Source organism: Triticum urartu, chromosome 1A (genome assembly GCF_056163025.1).
Source record: "Triticum urartu cultivar PI428250 chromosome 1A, HENAU_Tu73, whole genome shotgun sequence".
Classification (NCBI taxonomy): domain Eukaryota; kingdom Viridiplantae; phylum Streptophyta; class Magnoliopsida; order Poales; family Poaceae; genus Triticum; species Triticum urartu.
This window is the reverse complement of record NC_141873.1, coordinates 212,403,736-212,422,306: the sequence shown is the minus strand read 5'-3', so window position 1 is coordinate 212,422,306 and position 18,571 is coordinate 212,403,736. Positions and strand designations below refer to the sequence as shown.

Here is an 18,571-nt window from a genome sequence, read left to right as displayed (position 1 = left end):
TCGGCTTTTCTTTGTGAACACCAAACAGAGCATCAGGGGCTACTGTCTATGCGATAATATTTTCCTATATTTTAAATACTTACGTCAAAGCCTGTTAGAAGGCTGGCACAGGCTTCAGTCAGTCCGCTCTTGGCGGACTGAACCTTCTTGATCACTGCACTCATAATAGTGCGGTGCTCTTCATCGATGGAAGCGGCGCAGAGCGCTCCCAGCAGGTTGCCCGGTGCCTCTGGATGGACAGAGGTCACCGGCATGGGCGGCTTGCCCCTCTTGGAAGGGGGCTGCCTGCCAGAGTCCGGAACCACTGGAGGTTCCGGCACGGTGTTCGGCTGAGGTCCGAACTTGGAGCCCTTGGGAGTCTTGCTCCCTTTGCGCCTGGAGTCCGGCAGGTCGCCTTGAGGCGCCTCCAGGACTATCTCCCCCCGGCTCGGTGCCCCTTGAGACAATACCTCGACATTGTCCATAGGGCGAGGAGAGGAGGCGGGTGGAAGTGACTCACTATTCACATCCGACGAGTCTAGGGAACCGTCCGACGAGGATACGTCGATACGGGCTTGGGGCGGACTGCATGATCATATTCGACGTTAGGAGAAGCAGTGCAGTAAAAGTATGCTATGAGTTACTCGGGTATCCGAATACTTACGACTTTGCTAGGGGTTTGGCCCTGAGTAACCACTCGTCTTCACTGTCGGCGGCGGTGGTGGAACAGTCCGGAAGAAGAGTCCTCCCCTTCTTGGACCCTTTGGCCTCCCCGGTTGGGGCGGCCTTCCTTTTCTTGTCTCCCCCGGCTGGAGGGGGAGAATCTTCATCTTCCTCCCCCTCGTTTTCACGGGGGGAGGGCGTCTCGGAGTTATCGGACAATGAGTCCGATACCACCTGGCACCGGGAACTCTTTCGGGTTCCCGTGGCCTTCTTCTTGATCTTCTTCTCCGGCACCTCATAGGGAGCCGGAGTCCGCATCTCCGTGAGGAGAGCGTCTGCAGGGTCTTCGGGCAGAGGGGCCGGACAGTCAATCGGCTCCGATGTCTCCACCCAGTCCTGTCAAAGGCATGGGAGCTCAGACCCCGCACATGGTTAAACTATGGAAAATAAAATACCCTACAAGATGTACAGAACTTACCGGATTCGCAGGGCGCATCACGCTTAGCCCGCGGTCCTCGGTAAGGGGAGAGGGGACCTCGACGCCCTTGAACAGCACCTTCCAGACGTCCTTATGCGTCATTTCGAAGAGCTTGCGTAGAGTCTGGTGCTGGGCCGGGTCGAACTCCCATAAGTTGAAAGCCCGTTGTGGACACGGGAGGATCCGGCGGAAGAGCATGACCTAGACTATGTTGACAAGCTTGAGTTTCTTGCTTATCATGTTCCGGATACACTTCTGGAGTCCGTCCAGCTCCACCGATGAGCCCCAGGACAGGCCCTTCTCCTTCCAGGAAGTGAGCCGCGTGGGGATTCCGGATCAAAACTCAGGGGCCGCCACCCAGTTAGTGTCGCGCGGCTCGGTGATGTAGAACCACCCCGATTGCCACCCCTTTATGGTCTCCACGAAGGAGCCCTCGAGCCATGTAACGTTGGGAATTTTGCCCACCATGGCTCTGCCGCATTCCGCTTGTTGGCCGCCTACTACCTTCGGCTTGACATTAAAGGTCTTCGGCCACAGGCCGAAGTGGGGCCGGATGCGGAGGAAAGCCTCACACACGACGATGAACGCCGAGATGTTAAGGATGAAATTCGGGGCCAGATCATGAAAGTCCAGCCCATAATAGAACATAAGGTCACAGACGAATGGATGGAGGGGAAACCCCAGTCCGCGGACGAAGTGGGGGAGGAAAACCACCCTTTCGTAAGGTTCTGGCGTAGGGATGATCTTCCCCGTAGCTGGCAGCCGGTGCACGATATCCACGGCTAAGTATCGGGCCCCGCGTAGCTTTTTGATGTCTCCCTCCGTGATGGAGGAGACCATCCACTTGCCTCCCTCTCCGGACATGTTTGGAGAGAGTTGAGGAGAAGGATGTGGACTTGGGTGCTGGAGCTCGAGTGTGCGAGAATGGATGAGCAAGGAGGAAGAAGGCATGGGTAGAAAAAGGTGAACCCTTATCCCTTTATAAGAGCGGACGAAAGTATGCGCCCCCACCAGCCTGGTAAAACTCGCTTATCCCCCAAGCACCGTAATTGATGGCGCGGTTGGGTTACCCACGTCCGTATTGATGGGAATCCCGTAATAAGGGGACACGATCTCTACTTCGACAAGACGTGCCAAGGAAACCGCCTCGCGAAACACGCTGAGGTTGGTTGTGAAAAACGATTCGAATGGTGACCTGGCTGTGGTGTGATGTCACACTACGGAATGCGTCGGCAGATTAGAATTGTAAAAATATTATTCTCTCTACGGTGGTGTGTGGAACTTGTTTTGCAGAGCCGGACACGATCCTCGTGTTCAAAATATTCTATGAAGTATTCGGAGGAGGAACACGCCTTGCAATGCCGAAGACGATCTGCGCGCTGGACTCATCGTCACTGAAGCCTAGTTCAGGGGCTACTGAGGGAGTCCTGGATTAGGGGGTATCCGGACAGCCGAATTATATCCTTTGTCCGGACTGTTGGACTATAAAGATACAAGATTGAAGACTTCATCCTGTGTCCGGATGGGACTCTCCTTGGCGTGGAAGGCAAGCTTGGCAATATGGATATGTAGATCTCCTTCCTTGTAACCAACTCTATGTAACCCTAGCCCCCTCCAGTGTCTATATAAACCGAAGGGTTTTAGTCCGTAGGACAACATACAATCATACCATAGGCTAGCTTCTAGGGTTTAGCCCCTTAGATCTCGTGGTAGATCAACTCTTGTACTACTCATATTATCAAGAACAATCAAGCAGGACGTAGGGTATTACCTCCATCAAGAGGGCCCGAACCTGGGTAAAACATCGTGTCCCCTGCCTCCTGTTACCATCCGCCTTAGACGCACAGTTCGGGACCCCCTACCCGAGATCCGCCGGTTTTGACACCGACAGGCGCCCTTTACTGCCTCTCCTCCCCCTCCCACCTATATATTTGTGGGGAGGGAGTGCCGAGGACACACAACAACAATCATAGCCGTATGCGGCGCCCCCTCCACAGTTTACACCCCTGGTCATAGTTTTACGGTGCTTAGGCGAAGCCCTGCAAGAATCACCTCACCATCAATCACCACACCGTTGTGCTGACTGAGCTCATCTACTTCCTCGAAACCTTGCTGGATCATGAAGGCAAGGGACATCATCGCGCTGAACGTGTGTAGAACTAGGAGGTGTCGTACGTTCGGTGCTTGATCGGTCGGAGCTATAAGAAGTTCGACTACATCAACCGCGTTATCAAACGCTTCCGCTTTCGGTCTACGAGCGCACGTAGACACACTCTCCCACTCTCATTGGTAAGCATCTCCTAGATAGATCTTGCGTGAGCGTAGGAATTTTTTTGTAATCGCTTGCTACGTTTCCCAATAGTGGCATCCGAGCCATGTCTATGCGTAGATGATATGCATGAGTAGAACACAAAGAGTTGTGGGCGGTGATGGTCATACTACTTACCACCAACGTCTTATTTGGATTCAGCGGTATTGTGGGATGAAGCGGCCCGGACCAACCTTACATGTCCACGCACATGAGACCGGTTCCACCGATAGACATGCAACTAGTTTTGCATAAAGGTGACTGGTGGGTGTATGTTTCTCCTACTTTAGTTGAATCCAATTTGACTGCGGCTGGTCGTTGAAGAAGGTTAAAATAGCAAACTTGACTAAACACCGTTGTGGTTTTGATGCGTAGGTAAGAACGATTCTTGCTAGAAGCCCGTAGCAGCCACGTAAAACTTGCAACACCAAAGTAGAGGACGTCTAACTTGTTTTTGCAGGGCAAGTTGTGATGTGATATGGTCAAGACATGATGTGATATACGTTATTGTATGGGATCATCATGTTTTGTAGAAGTTACTGGCAACCACAAGAGCCTTATGGTTGTCTCTTTATTGTATGAAATTCAAACGCCATGTAATTGCTTTACTTTATCACTATGCGTTAGCGATAGTTGTAGAAGCAATAGTTGGTGAGACGACCGCGACGCTACGATGGAGATCAAGGTGTCAAGCTAGTGACGATGGAGATCATGACGATGCTTTGGAGATGGAGATCGAAAGCACAAGATGATGATGGCCATATCATGTCACATATTTTGATTGCATGTGATGTTTATCTTTTATGCATCTTATTTTGCTTAGTACGGCGGTAGCATTATAAGATGATCCCTTAACTAAATTTCAAGGTATAAGTGTTCTCCCTGAGTATGCACCGTTGTGACGGTTCATCGTGTTGAGACACCATGTGATGATCGGGTGTGATAGACTCTACGTTCACATACAACGGGCCCAAGACAGTTTTGCACATGTGGAATACTTGGATTAAACTTGACGATCCTGGCATGTACAAACATGGCCTCGGAACACTAGAGACCAAAAGGCCGAACGTGAATCATATAATAGATATGATGAACATAGAGATGTTCACCATTGATGACTACTCCATCTCACGTGATGATCGGCCAAGGTTTAGTTGATTTGGATCACATATGATTTAGATGACTTGAGGGGTGTCTATCTAAGTGGGAGTTCTTAAGTAATTTGATTAATTGAACTTAATTTGTCATGATCTTAGTCCTGATAGTATTTGCATATCTATGTTGTAGATCAATAGCTCACGATATAGCTCCTATATATTTGTGATATGTTCCTAGAGAAAAGTTGAAAGATGATAGTAGCACTAATGCGAACTGGGTCCGTGATCTAAGGATTATCCTCGTTGTTGCACAGAAGAATTATGTCCTTGATGCACCGCTGAGTAACAGAGATATTGCAGGAGCAGATGCAGACGTTATGAACATTTCACAAGTTCGATATGATGACTACTTAATAGTTTAGTGCGCCATGATTTATGGCTTAGAACCTGGACTTCAAAATTTTTTTGAACACCACAGAGCATATGAGATGTTCCAAGAGCTGAAATTGGTATTTCAGACTCATGCCCGTGTCAAGAGGTATGAGACCTCTGACAAGTACTTTGCCTACAAGATGGAGGAGAATAGCTCAGCTACTGAGCATGTGCTTAGAATGTCTGGGCACTACAATCTCTTGAATCAAGTGGGAGTTAATCTTCCAGATAAGATAGTGATTGACAGAGTTCTCTAGTCACTATCACCAAGCTACTAGAACTTCGTGATGAACTATAATGTGCAAGGGATAACGGAAAAAAAATTCCCGAGCTCTACGTGATGCTGAAATCGGCGAAGGTAGAAATCAAGAAAGAGCATCAAGTGTTGATGGTTAACAAGACCACTAGTTTCAAGAAAAAGGGAAAACAGAAAAGAAAGGGAACTTCAAAAAGAATGACAAACAAGCTGCCACTCCCGTGAAGAAGCCTGTCGGTGTCAAAACCGGCGGATCTCGGGTAGGGGGTCCCGAACTGTGCGCCTAGGATCGATGGTAACAGGAGACGGGGGACACGATGTTTACCCAGGTTCGGGCCCTCTCTATGGAGGTAATACCCTACTTCTTGCTTGATTGATCTTGATGAATATGAGTATTACAAGAGTTGATCTACCATGAGATCGTAATGACTAAACCCTAGAAGTCTATCCTATGAGTATATGGTAATGAATCTGTCCTATCCGGACTATGCCCTCCGGTTTATATAGACACCGGAGAGATCTAGGGTTACATGGAGTCGGTTACATAGGAGGAACTCTTCATAATCAGTTGCCTGGCTTGCCTTCCATGCCAAGTAGAGTCCAATCCGGACACGGATATAGTCTTCGGTCTTCGTGTCTTCACAGCCCATTAGTCCGACCCATGGATAACAGGCCAGACGCCCGAGGACCCTTTAGTCCAGGACTCCCTTAGTAGCCCCCTGAACCTGACTTCATTGACGAGGAGTCCGGCGCGCAAAATGTCTTCGGCATTGCAAGGCGGGTTCCCCTTCTTTCGAACTTCGAAGATAGTCTTCGGACGTGATGATTGTATCCTAACCTGTTACACACCATGCACAACTTCAGAGAGAATATATATTTTCCACACGAGTTTTATCCACTGACAGCTTTCGGCAATGTGATATCATGCCCGTCTAGTCATAATTTCAAACCGTTTTTCTTCTGCCATCCCACGTTTCAAAACACGGTTGCTACTGGCATGTCTTGTCGAAGCAGAGATCGTGTCCCCTTTTTGCGGGTTTCTCATCAATGCGGGCATGGGTAACCCAACCGTGTCGTTTACACGGCCCTTGGGAATAGGGGAGTTTAAGGCGAGTAGAGGGGCTTTCGACATTCGCGACCTCTACAAGGGGGTAAGGACTCACTTCTTCCACCCACGCCATTTCTCTTCCTCAGCCCTTCCGTCCCTGAGCTCCAGCGCCCAAGCTTCAGATTCTCTCTCGTTCGAAGAAATACTCAAAAGATGTCCGGATCCGGAGCTGGAGGTAGGTGGATGACTTCTTCCGCCAGGAAGAAGGATATCAAGGATCTCCGGGAGGCCGGATATTTGGCCAAAGAGATCACTCATCGACTCCCGGCCAAGGGACAGATCGTCTCCACTCCAGAGCCCCATGAGAGGGTTGTGTTTCTCACAAACTTCGTCCTTGGGCTTGGGTTCCCCCTTCACCCATTCGTCCGCGGGTTGATGTTTTACTATGGGCTAGATTTTCATGACCTAGCCGCTAACTTCATCCTCAATATCTCGGCGTTTATCGTCATTTGTGAGGCTTTCCTCCGCATCCCGCCTCACTTCGTCATGTGGCTGAAGACCTTCAATGTGAGGCCGAAGGTAGTGCGCGGTCAACAAGCAGAGTGCGGAGGCGCCATGGTAAGCAAGATGCCCAACGTCACCTGGCCCGAAGGCTCGTCCGCGGAGACGGTGAAGGGGTGGCAATCTGGGTGGTTTTATATCACCGAGCCGTGCAACGACAACTGGGCGGCAGCCCCATAATTTCGATCTGGATCCCCGATGCGGCTCACTTCTTGGCAAGAGCGGGGCCTAACCTAGGGGCCCTTGGCCGAGCTGACAGGGCTCCAGACATGCATCCAGAACATGATAGAGAACAAGATCAAGGTTGTCACCTTAGTCCAGGTTATGCTTGTTCATCGGATCCTTCCGTGCCAACGCCGGACTTACAGTTTGTGGGACTTCGAGCTGGCCAAGCACCAGATGCTACTGGAGCCCTTTGGCACAACGCACGAAGAATTCTGGAAGGTGCTATTCAAGGCCGGCGAGACGCCACCGCCTGCGACCGAAGACCGTGGGCTTAGCTTAAAGCGTCAACCCAATCCGGTCAGTTCCTTTAATGTCTTTAAGGAGTATCTCCTACCAGCATATTTGAGGGAAAACTTAAGCTTCCTTCCTCCATTTTCAGGCCTGGATTAAGTTGGCCGAGAGGATTAACTGTCCGTCTCCGCTACCCGAGGACCAGGTATGCCCATTATTGAAGAAGATGCTGTTCCCCACGCCTTATGAGCTGCCGGAGAAGATGGCTAAGAAGGAGGTCCGAGGGGCCAAGAAGGACCTTTGTCGGGAAAGCACTCCGGACGAGACGTCCAAAAGTGAGACTTCCTCTTCGTCCACCGACGACGGTGATGAAGAGGAAGAGGAAAATGACTCCCCACCTGAAGCGGGGAGGAAGAAGAGAGCGGCCTCCACAAGCCCGGAGGCGGAAGCGCCTAAAAGGGTTAAAGGCTCCCTCGCGGATAACTCCGCATGGGACGTCGACAGAAGTCAGGAACGACCTCGCCGGAGCAAGCCCCGTGCCGCTTCGTGAGTACCAGAATTCGCAAAAGTCTAGCCTTCTTGGTTTGTAATATTGACATATTGTGAACTTTTGTCATTGTAGTCCGACACACGGTGACTCTCCTCGATCCTCGACAGAGGATTCGCTGGACACAAAGGAGATGGCTAGCATACCTACGCCACCTGCCCATTCTGTGTCACCCATGGGAGATGACGAGGTGATGTCCAAAAAGGCCTTCCCAGGCCGGGGGAGGTTCATCGGGTTGACGCCCCAGGATGACTCCTCGGGCGCCGGACACATGAGGGTAAAAGCCCCCAGGAAGACTGGTGAGGGGGTCCTAGTTCCCGTCGGACTTCAGCCGGATACCATTTTGAAAATCTATACGGCTCCGGGGTCCAGCGAACGACATTCCCCCCAAGGAGGGAGCGTGCCTGTTCCACTGGTGACCTCTGTCCAACCAGAGGCACCGGATAATCTGCTGGAGGCGCTGTGAGGCGCCTCTATCGTGGATGAACATCGTGTCCTTATGGACACGGTAATAGAGAAGGTTCAGTTTGCTAAAAGCGGACTGACTGAAGCCTGCACTAGCCTACTAGGAGGCTTTGAGGTAAGTAATGTGTTTATAGGAAAAATATCACAGTATAGACATTAGCCCCTGATACTCTGTTTGGTGTTGGGGAAGAAAAGCCTAACCGAGGATCAAAAAATCGCAGGAGTCTAACATGAGTTGTCTATGTGAATAAGCAGGTATTGCTACCGGCTACCACTGCTCATCCTGTGGAGGTCTCCGGATTGAAGCAGAAATTGGAGCAGGCCGAGGAGTAGCTCGGCCGTGTGAAAAAGCAGTTGGAGGATAGCCAAGGTATGTAGTAACCCGTGGGTACATTTCGAGAAAATGAATAGTCCGACCGGACTGAGAGTGTCATAATCTTTATTAGGAGCCGCGGCCGAGGTGGCAACCCTGAGGAAGGCGCTGGCCGAGGCTGAGGACAAAGCGGCCAAGGAGCGCGTCTTTCGCGAGAAGCACGAGACCCGGGTTGGCGAGGCGCAGCAACAGCTCCAGGGCGTGATAGAAAAATTCGAGGCCCTGGAGCGCGATTGTAAGGTGCAAGAAGCCGAATTGGCGAAGGCTCGTCAGAGCACTCGGGATGCAAGAGCCGAAGCTCAGAGCGCCCTCTAGGAGATTCAGGTGGCCCAACAGATTGTGACGGGTAAGACCTTCACCATACTAAGCAAGTATGTAGAATCAACGTCCCTTCTACTTACCCTGAATTTCGGTTTTCCAGGGGCATTTATAGGTCTACCGCACAATGTATCGGATGCGGCCAAGCATTATAGAGCCGAGGAAGGGATGTCCACGGCGAAGCTGTTCTGGTCCCAATATCTGGGATCCGAACATCCGGTACCCTTCAGCGACCAGCTAAATCAGCTGGTCGAGCTGCACCAGTTGGCAGAGTTAGCCATGAAGGACTTTATAGTCCGGCTGTGGCCTGCCGATCCCATACATGACAGCTATTTCAGACTTGTGTGGCGGCTCGTGAGTGCCTATCTGCGGCTCGAAGCCATGAAGCGGTCGGTCTGTATTGAAGGTGCACGTATGGCTTTTGCCTGCGTCAACACGCTTTGGGCGAAGCTGTATGCCAAGAAGCTGATGACCGAGGGTCCGCCGGAGGGCAAGGAGCATCGTCGACCCGAGCACTATTTTGATGGTGTCCTGGAGGGCTCCCGTCTTGCAGCGGAGAAGTGTTCGAAGGATATTATATTCCCATGAGAACATATAAATTTTCTTGCCCTGTAATATGGAACAAAGATGTTATGTAATATAATGTTAATAATTTTGAATTTTACCTCCTGTGCGGCTGTTTATTAAATCTGAGGGATGACCAATCGTCGGCTTCAGCCCCCATGTAGATAGTATGGGGGTGTTCGGGATATATGTAAACACTCTATACTCCACATCCCGGTCCTTAAAGGAGATGTTTAGCGCAACGAACAAGGCAATCAGAGTATGCGGCCTTTACCGCCCTCACTTAGCCATAGGAGTTTGACAATGAATAAAGTTTGGCGAAGCCCCTGGTGTTCGGAAGGCCGAATTAGGGGCGCTATACATGCCAAATCGGAAGAACCGATTCTTCGCAAGAAGCGGAAAAAATCTCCAACGATTTGGAACCTCACGAACAGCTGACCGGCTCTCGCCACATCATGACAGTCAGTTTTTGGCTTTCTCTACTGAGGTGCTCGTCCGGAAGAACCGGGACACAATCACAGTAGTTCTCCATTTACTATACTAGCCAATATAGAAGAACGTAAGGTAGTAAGCACAGGAGCCGGGCAACCCAACTATTGACCAAAGACATGATTCGGAGCTAGTGCATATAATGCTATAAGTTCGGGGTGCCGAACTATACTGAAAAAGAGTTCGGACTTTTATTGTCGTGATGCTGGGTATAATGAAGCCCCTGGCGTATTAGTACGTACCATGGTGTACGTGTGCAATGAGTAATAGATAGTGAGGTGAGGGAACGGAAAAGATTAAGTAATGAGCTGACGCCACCATTTATTCACCTTTGTAGTATAATCGGTACGTCGAGGCGTACTTTGTACCAGTAATGCGATAAGCAAGTAAGGCTATTTAACATGTCGTAACCAAGGGTGAGCTGCACGTGGGTATGTAAAACAAGTATATTAATCATTTATTAGAGACCACCTGGGGGTTCCCTTGTATGTCAGAGCTCGTTGCCTCCTTGGTGTGTTCTGCAATCGGGTCGTCCGCATAGACCTTGAAAAAGGAAAAGAAAAACCCGTAAAAAAGAAAAAGCAAAAACGTGTGAATCCCAGGGTCTATCAAGCCGTACTGTGGATCGCGAGCGAGTTGTGCCTCCGTCCGTACCCATGGCCTTTTGAGTGCGTAGTTTAAATGCGCGTGGTACTAACACCATTGCCTCGTCAGGGCTGGGACGGAGGCCAAATTGCTAGTTTGGCCTGTGATAAGCCGAGCTGTCATGCTGCAGTGTAGTCTGGACTATCTAGTGGTGTCCAGGGGCTCGGCAGCAAGATTATAGCGCTACTTGAGAAGGCCACTCTGTACTTTTGCTGCTAGGGCGGCGGTGTGCTCTTCTGTACAGAGGGAGCGCTCCGTATTTCCGTTTACCGCAATGACACCACGTGGACCAGACATCTTCAATTTAAGATAAGCATAATGTGGCACCGCGTTGAATCTGGCGAATGCAGTTCGTCCGAGCAGAGTGTGATAGCCGCTGCGGAATGGGACGATATCAAAGATTAGTTCTTCGCTTCGGAAGTTATCCAGAGAACCGAATACTACTTCCAGCGTTATTGAGCCCGTACAGCGGGCTTCTACGCCTGGAATTACTCCTTTAAAGGTGGTCTTTGTTGGTTTGATTTGTGAGGGGTCAATTCCCATTTTCTGCATTGTGTCTTGGTAGAGCAGGTTGAGGCTGCTACCACCATGCATTAGGACTCGAGTTAGGTGGAACCCGTCAATAATTGGGTCAAGAACTAGTGCGGCTGAACCGTCGTGGCGGATACTAGTGGGGTTGTCTCGTCGATCGAAGGTGATCGGGAATGACGACCACAGATTGAATTCTGGTCACATCCCTAGTTCTGGTATGACCTAGGCTAGCCTTCTTGTGAGCATCATGTTTAAATTCAATTTAAATTTGAAATGGGGATTTGTGAAACCCTCAGAAATCATTTCTAGTAATGACCCAGATAAAAATTGTTCCAAAAGGGACCAAGAAAATGTTCATGTTGCTCTCTCAAAATTTTGATGAGAGGTAAAATTCAAACAAATATTTTTAGGAGCTCATAAATATTTATTTTGGCCATTTGGAATTAATGCATAATTAACTGCATTGGATATATATATATATGTTATATATATATATATATATAATATATGTCCAAAAATTATGCTACTTGTTGAGGAGCTCTGGAATATTACCACTAGCCCGTACAAAAATTGGCATAAGAAAATAAATTGATTTAATATTTTACTAAATCGGAACAAATTGCCAGAAAAATAAAAAAGAAACAAAAATGAAAACTTACCTGTGCTCACCTGAGGCCTGGCACTGTGCGGCCCAGCTGGTCGGCCCAGCCAGCTGGCCCTGCCAGTCGTCGGGAGGACAGGGTTGTGTGCTCGCCCCCCGCGCGCGCGCGCTCGGCCAGCTCCTGCTTGCTGCTGCTACTGGAGGCCTCTACGAGCACCACGTGACCCCCAGTCCTCTCTCACTCTCTCTCGTTCTCCCTCCTCCCATGGATCCCTCTCTCCCGACCCGCCTGAGGGGAGCTCGTCACCGCCGATCGCTACCCGCGCAGCCACCGCCTTCCCCTCGCCCTCTCTTCGTGTCCGGGTGCTCCGCCTCGTCGCCTGCATCGTCCTCGACGAGCCTAGCAACCAGGGACGCGCTCCATCGCCGCTCCCATCGTCGTCTTCACCTCCGGCCGCCCGAGATCGCCGTCGCCGTTCTGGCCGCACCAGTGCATCCCCGAGCTCACGCACGACGCCGTCGAGACCGCTGTGAGCTCTCCTCCGTTTCCCCTCCTTCCTCGTGCTTGATTTCGTGTCGTAGCCTTGCTAACCGTCGAACCCGCGAGCGCCACGTCACCGACCATGTCGCCGCCGTGGCCAGGGCCACCGCAGCTCACACCCGCGCACGTCACCGCACTCAACAACCTCCTAGAAGACCAACGCCGCCTCCCACAACTCCTGCTGTGCCCCGGAGCACCCCGCGCACCTGGCCAAACTCCGGCCACCGCACTCGTCGTCGCCGGCGCCACTCCGGACACTCCCCGGCCGTGCCACCACCACGGTTGGATGCGGACGAGCATTCGCATCCCGTAGCTGTGCTCCGCGCGCCAAATGGTGCTCTGTAGGCGAATCCCGCAGCGCACCGCCGCGTCTGGACTCGCTGGCAGCTAAACGCCGGCGACCGCTGACCCGTTAACCGGCGTGGGTTGACCCCACCGCCCGGTTTGACCTCCCCCTCTCTCTCACTGACTTGCGGGCTCCGCCTGACTAATTACTCTAGTTAGCACTAATTAACTAGTTAGGCTAGTTACTACAGTCACTGACTAGTGGGCCCTGCCCAGTTAGTTAGGGCTAACTAACTTAGTTAGTTGACTAGGTCACTGACCAGTGGAACCCACTGGTCAGGTTTGACCTTGTCAGTCCCGTTTGACTCGCCGACGTCATGCCACTATCATGCTGATGCAGTTATTCATTTCCTAGTATTAAAATAAATCAGGAAATTCCAGAAAAGTAGCTAAACTTCAAAAATTCATAGAAACTCAACCGTAGCTCAGAATGAAATAATTTATATATGACAAATTATCAGAAAAATGCAAGGAATCCATTTATGCCAGTTCCATGCATGAAAAACCAACTTATACCTGCTGTATAAGTGAAAACATAATATGGTCCTTTTAAATGCTTCATTTGAATTTGCATTTAAATCTTTGATTCAAATGGGCTTCAACCAACTTGGTAGCATCTTGCATTAGCCCAAACACTAGCATTTGCACATATCATGTTCATGCATCATATTGTTGCATTTGTTTGTGTATTGATTGTCGGCACCATTTCTTCTCGATAGGTTCCACTCCGGAAGGTGTACCCGAGTACCTGTCAGAGGAGCAGTGCCCTTCGTTGATCTATCAGGCAAGCAATCCCCCTTGAGCATTTTGATAAAATCCTTCTCTCTCGCTCCTGCTCCTTATACTACATTAGGACAACAACGATTCAACTGCTACTTTTCTGCTGTGGTAATTGAACCCATTCCTCTGCATGACCTGTCATTGCCACAGTAAATATTTGAAACCCACTAGCATGAGTAGGAGTTGCTTGAGCCTTGATGTCTCATCCATGCTTGTTTTCTTTATGCCAGCTATGCTTAGAGTTGTGTCAGGTCTGATTCATCGGGAATGAATCGGAGTGGTGAACATGTCCTACCGATAAAGGCTAAGTGTGTGAACACATTTTGGTAAAGGTAGCGATGAGAGGCCATGTAGGAGTACATGGTGGGTTGTCTCATTGGAATCGTCCCTAAGCATTGAGTTCTGTGTATGTTATCCAAGTCCAGTTACTACCACACATTGGGTTCCGGTTATCCGGCTCCTCTCGGCTTATTAATCTACTTGATCTCTGTCTAGGAGTTGCAACTAGTTTCTGGAATTTGTAGGTAGTGCTAGTTGTCTACCAGGTGGTGTCCGACGGGACAGGCTTGGGACAGACTAGGCACCGTGGCATGGTGTACCAAGTGGCACCCAGATGGTGGGCTTGGGAACACTCACACATCGTTTGGAGCCGTACTAGAGACTTCGGCCAGAAATCCTTGCGGATGGAACTCGAATAGGCGATAAACCTGGATGAGAGACTTGTGTGGTTAGTCAGGTCATGGCTGACACCCTCGCCCAGCTTCCGCTTGAAGGTTGCCGAGGTACATGACGTGTACATGGGGATAAGTGGCGGGAGCGTGTGTGAAGAAGTACACCCCCGCAGGGTTAACATTATCTATTCGAATAGCCGTTTTCCTCGGATATGGAAACTTGGAGGACTTATGTAGTACATAGACAACTTGAGGTGGATACTCTAAAATACGCAAGATAAGCGTGAGTGCTATGGATGGCCTTCTCATAGGGAGACGGGAACAGATCCATAGTGGAGTATTTGATATGGTGAATATGTGGACTCGTGCGTCTTCTCACCTCAAAGAAGTTTCTGATACTCGTAGTATAGGTTAGCCACTGAGCCAAAGCTGGCTTGCTGCTGTTAAAACTCCACCACCCGCTTTGTTGATAATGTTGCATATGTAGATAGTTCTGATGTAAGACTTGCTGAGTACCTTTGTACTCACGTTTGCTTATTTATGGTTTGCAGTTGGATACACTAGTGACTTCGACGAGTAGCTTGTATCCCAGCTACGATCTTGTACTCTTGGAAGTGTCTTGTTTAGTCAGGCTTCATAGTCTTTTCCTTTTGTAGATGTCTGTACCCAGACATGATATGCTTTCGCTTGTTGCTTGTACGTTCTGACTGACGGGTCATGATGACCCGCTGCTTGTAATAAATAATATGTTGGCTCCTCTGAGCCTTGTCAATATATGAGTTGTAGAGTTATGTTGTGATGCCATGTTGTATCTATACATATCGAGCATATTGTGTGTATGATATTGAAATGCTTGGTATGTGTGGGATCCGACACCTAGTTGTTTATTCTTGGTAGCCTACTTTATGGGACAATGCCTCCTAGTGCCTCCACTGAGCCTTGGTAGCTTGCTACTACTCCGGAACACATGGATTGACCGACATGTGTCCTTCTTTGCTCCTGTGTCTGCCCTTCGGGGAATGTCTCGCGATGACTACCTGAGTCCTGTTAGCATTGCTACAGCCCGGATTCACTCGCATGTTGATCGACATGGGCATTACTGGGTCATGTATGCCTGTTTCCATAACTTAGTGCCACCTTGGGTTTACGACTAGTCATGTCGGCCCGGGTTCTCTGTCATATGGATGCTAGCGACACTATCATATACGTGAGCCAAAAGGCGCAAACGGTCCCGGACCAGGTAAGGTGGCACCCGTGGGAATACCGTGCGTGAGGCCGCAAAGTGATATGATGTGTTACATGCTAGATCGATGTGACTTAGGATCGGGGTCCCGACAATTTTGGGGCGACTGGCTCTACCGCATAGACGTCCCTGAGTGCGCGCTTGCGCTCCCTTTTGTGGATATGTGTAATAATATCGTGTTCACTGTTTTAACTTGAGGGGGAAATCTCTTTTGCCCCCCGGTGTTTGGCTGCCAAGGCTCTTCGTCATCGTTCTCGCTCTGTTATTCCCCTTCTCTGCCTCTGCTATTTGCTTTGCTGGCTTGTTTGAAGACCCGATAATCTCTATTGTTATGGTTGGCCGGTTTGTCTGGGGTGCCATGAATTTGGCAAGGATGATCAAGTATGCGGTCCAAGCTGGAATGTTTTCCGTTGCTCCTTTTATAGGGCTTCTTTCGCTGGCCGGACTTGGAGCCACTGAACCCGGCATGAACTGTTGTGTCATCGGTGTTATCACCATTGTTTCGGCGTTTGTTTCTGTTGCGCCGAAGCTTGCCGGTGCTATTCTTGGCCTCGGAGGGGCTTGTTTCATTGGCCGTATTGTTATTACGGGCCAGCCAACTATCCTCTCCCGCGCAAAAGTGGGTCATGACTGCCGTGAGGGCTGCCCTGGACTTCGGCTTTTCTTGACCGAGGTGGCGTGCTAGCCATTCGTCACGGATGCTATGTTTGAAGGTTGCTAAGGCCTCGGCGTCCGGACAGTCAACGATCTGGTTCTTCTTGGTTAGGAACCTAGTCCAGAATTTTCTGGCTGATTCTCCAGGTTGTTGAACTATGTGGCTTAAGTCATCTGCGTCTGGTGGCCGGACATAAGTTCCTTGGAAGTTGTCAAGGAAAGCTTCTTCCAAGTCCTCCCAGCTGCCGACGGAATTTTCAGGCAGGCTGTTAAGCCAGTGCCGAGCTGGCCCTTTGAGCTTTAGTGGGAGGTATTTAATGGCATGCAGATCATTTCCTCGAGCCATGTGGATGTGGAGGACAAAGTCCTCGATCCATACTGCGGGATCGGTTGTGCCATCGTAAGATTCCATATTGACGGGCTTGAACCCCTCGGGGAATTCATGGTCCAGTACTTCATCTATAAAGCAGAGAGGGTGTGCAGCGCCTTTATATCAGGCTGCGTCGTGGCGTAGTTCCGATGGAGTCCGTCTGTGGTGTTCGGCCCGGGCGTGGTTATATTTATCACGTCCGAATAAGTAGCCCTCCTCGTGCCTTGAGGCATGTCCTCGGGATCCGTAGATTGATTTTGTGTGTCCTGTTCTATCGTCCAGGTTTTAACGGAGGTCGTATGTGTGACCCCGAACTCTTCTGTCTCTATTTTTGCGAGGCGGTGGGGCAGGCTGTTGTTCGACCTGAGTTGCCTCTTTGTCCCGACCGCGGGGTGGCCGGTCGGCCGTCTTGTCTCGACCACGCGGTGGTCGTTCCGCATTACGCGAGGGAGATGTGTGTTCCGGTGCCTCCTCATCAAATTGAGGTAGCAGTTTGCTTTTCGGGTAGCTCTTGGCTGGGCGCTTGAGGCTGTATTCCTCGGCTGTCAGGACGTCGGTCCATCTGGCGAGGAGCAGGTTTTGTTCAGCTTGAAGCTGTTGCTGCTTCTTTTTCAGGCTCCTTGCTGTGACTATGAGCTGGAGTTTAAAACACTCCTGCTCCATAGGGTCCTCCGGCACGATGAATTCTTCGTTGCAGAGGCTTATCTCCTCTTCGGAGGGTGGATGGTAACTATCATCATCTGAGTTATCTTCTATGGCCTGTTCATCGGGGTTGTTTTGTGTGTTGTCATGTTCCTCCTATTCAGATGCAGCGCCGATAGGGTCTTCATTGTTTTCGGCGTCGCCCGGAGTACTATTCTCTCCGGTGCCGGTGTTGCCATCCTTTGAGCGACGATGCTTAGAACGGCGTTTGGGGCGCCAACGCTTGGACTACGTCTCGGAAGTTTTATTCTTATCTGGCTCTTCTTTATCGTTGCCAGATCCTTTAGGTGTATCAACCATGTACACGTCATACGAAGAGGTGGCCGTCCAATGTCCAGTGAATGGCGGGTCTTGGCCTTGCTCCCTGTCGGCATCGTCGTCCATACCGTCAATGTCTTCGGAGCCATAGTCAAGTATGTCGGTTAAGTCATCGACGGTGGCTATGAAGAGGGTGTCGGATGGGAAGCAAAATTCTCATCGTCCGTCTTTAGCTCGAACCGGACATAGTTCGGCTGTGAGTCTTCCCCCAAGGACAAGTTCTTCAAAGAATTTAGTACGTCACCCAAAGGCGAATGCTGGAAGATGTCTGCGGCGCTAAATTTGAAAATTGATAACCGATCCAGCTCGATGTCCGCAGATGCACCTCGTCCGGAACGTATGGCCGGATACGAGTCCAGAGTTTCCTCGACGCAAGCATTGTAGGATGGTGAGTCCGTGTGCGGCTCCAACACCGCGGACTTTATGGCCTCGGAGGGGATAATCTACTTCGGTACTAAGGCCATTGCAGCAGTCGGATCCATCTCCTGGGTGTGCTCCCATGACAGATTTAAGTCATGTTCATCGGAGAGAAAGGGAGCGATCGCCGCGGACTCAAATCCATCGAAGATCAAGTCTCCACGGATATCCGTGACGTAGTTTAAGCTTCCAAACCTGACCTGATGGCCAGGGGCGTAGCTATCGGCCTGCTCCAGACGGCCAAAAGAGTTGGCCCGCAGTACGAAGCCACCGAACACAAAGATTTGTCTAGGGAGGAAGGTTTCTCCCTAGACGGCGTCATTACTGACGATCGAAGGGACCATCGAATCCTTGCGTCGACGGCACAGTGGAACTCTCAATGAAAGCACCAATGTCGGTGTCAAAACCGGCGGATCTCAGGTAGGGGGTCCCAAACTGTGCGTCTAGGATCGATGGTAACAGGAGACGGGGGACACGATGTTTACCCAGGTTCGGGCCCTCTCTATGGAGGTAATACCCTACTTCCTGCTTGATCGATCTTGATGAATATGAGTATTACAAGAGTTGATCTACCACGAGATCGTAATGGCTAAACCCTAGAAGTCTAGCCTATGAGTATATGGTAATGAATCTGTCCTATCCGGACTATGCCCTTTGGTTTATATAGACACCGGAGAGATCTAGGGTTACATGGAGTCGGTTACATAGGAGGGAATCTT

General features: G+C 50.3%; 1 pseudogene; it reads right to left on the bottom strand.

Annotated features, from left to right (window-relative positions):
• Positions 1 to 15,653: 15,653 nt before the first annotated feature.
• LOC147990618 (uncharacterized) lies at positions 15,654 to 18,196 on the bottom strand (annotated as a pseudogene).
• Positions 18,197 to 18,571: the final 375 nt, after the last annotated feature.